Source organism: Gossypium hirsutum, chromosome A03, assembly GCF_007990345.1.
Source record: "Gossypium hirsutum isolate 1008001.06 chromosome A03, Gossypium_hirsutum_v2.1, whole genome shotgun sequence".
Lineage (NCBI taxonomy): Eukaryota > Viridiplantae > Streptophyta > Magnoliopsida > Malvales > Malvaceae > Gossypium > Gossypium hirsutum.
In genome coordinates, this window is record NC_053426.1 from 13,833,911 (window position 1) to 13,836,321 (window position 2,411).

Genomic DNA, 2,411 nt, shown 5'->3' on the forward strand with positions numbered 1-2,411 from the left:
CATATTAAAGTACACTTATTATTTTAGATTAATTCTCGCTTAATTGGTTTTACAGTTATATATCAATTAAAACTAGTATTTAACACTATAAACATATGCATTGGTAAGACATTTTCATTAAAAATAACATCTAAAAAAATTATTGGAAAATTTATATTTTAGTATTATTTAATAGTTTTGCTTTCATCACCGAAAAACTTATGATTTTTATTATTATTTGAGATGGTTAGTTATTATTTTATTTTTAGTAGTTTTACTATTATTTGATTTTAATAATATTTACATATTTGTTAATTGTTGTTTACCATTATGTTATGAAATAATATGTCAAAGGCAATGAAGTATTAAAGTAATAGTTCTTTGTATGTGAATTTTCTATTCATATTCAAAAGACAAGTTATTTTATCTAATTATTTAATATTTTTCTATTGATGGTTTCTCACTTTTTATTTTCATTACTTTTAAAATGGTATTTTATTCACTCAATTATTTTTTAAAATTAATGGGCTTTTAATATAAAATAGACCAATTCTTATTTAATTAAGAAATATATACTTTAAAAATTATGAAAATATATTATTTTAAAAAATAAATACTTAACCTACGTGACATGAGACCTAATTAAATACGTTTTATATCAAATAACATAACAAATATTTTTTATGTCTTTTAAATTTTGCACTATAAAAGTATCATGGGGCCTCTTTACGAAGAGGTGGATAATATTTTGCCCCCTCTACTAAAAATGGACAAATTAACTCCTGTACATTAGAAAAAAAAGTGTAAATTGACTGTTCAGTTAAAAACTCCACCCGTATGTATTGTTAAGAGATGATTTTGGATTTTTCAAAAAAAAATATATGTAAGTGGCATGGAATTAAAGGATGACAAAGATTAGATAAAAGTATCATGGAGGGCCCTAAAGTAAGAGTTGGATTGCATTTATTTGCCCCTCTACTAGAAAAATGGGCAAATTAATCATTATATATTAGATCAAAAAGCAACTAGCCATTTTGTTAAAAATTCCATCAATTTCTACTTTTAAATGATGACGTGACTGACGGAGCAACTAAATAGCGACACTTAATGTACCATGTATACTTCATTCTAATATGATACATTTTGTCACATCAACAAATATTTAAAATTTAAAAAAAGTCTAAAAAATAACTAATTTCTAATCATTATTTTAAAAAAACACGTCCATATGGTTTATCCTGGACGTGGTTTTTTAAATAATTATAAAAAATATTTAAAATTTATAAGAAATTACAAAAGTTTTTGAAATCATTTAAAATTTATTAAAAACAATGTCTAAAATGAACTTGGACAAATGGTTGTCCAAGTTCAAATGAACCATATAACCATTTGTCTAAGTTCATTTTTAAGTTGTGTCTTAAATAATTATAAGAAATTAATAAAATAGGACTTCTTAATTAAATTAACTAAAAATATTAACTTGATTAATAAGATTCGTATGTGTATGTATGTGTATATAGGTATATCTGAATTCTTCAAGCATGTTATATGTGTGTATATATATTTTTTGTAATTTTTAAAATTTATTAATCATTATTTGTAATTTTTATAACTCTTAATAATTTTTAAATAATTTTCTATAATTATGTAATAATTGTTAAAGAAACTACTCTAAAATGAACCTAGACAAATGATTCTCCAAGTTCATTTGAGCTTGACAACCATTTATCTAAGATAATTTTGGAAGTTGCTTGTAATAATCTTTATTAATTTGTAGTAATTTTGAAATTTTTTATAATTCTTAATATTTTTATATAACTCCATATGCTTTTATAACTTTAGAAAAAACATTCCCAAGCTAAAATAATTAGGACATTCATTTGTCCAATTTCATCATTAACTATATTTTGTTTTATTTTTTGGAATTTTTAATTTTTAAAATATTATCACGTTAACATGAGGTACACGTGGCACACCATGTGCTACTATATGGTTCCTCTGCTACCCATATCAGCATTTAACAATACAAATGGATGAAATTTTTAACAAAAGAACTAGATTGCTCTTTGATTTAGCGTAAATTATTAATTTTTCTATTTTTTGAGTAGAAGGGGTTAAAATGTAACCTGACTCCCAATACAAAGGCCTCCATGGTACTTTTAACTAATCCTACTCGTCATTTATTTCCAGGTCACTTGTATAAAAATAATTGAATAAGCCAAATCATTACTTAATAGCACATATGAATGGAATTTTTAACAGAATGGTCAATTTGCACTTTTTCCAACATATAAGGGTTCCATGGTTAGTTTTCAAATTTTGTACTCCTCCATCCCACTAAATTTATTATATTTTGGCCTTTAGGGTCTGTTTGGATAGCACAGAGTAAGTGAATGAAAGTGTAATTACTAATGTAGTAATTACACTCTCTT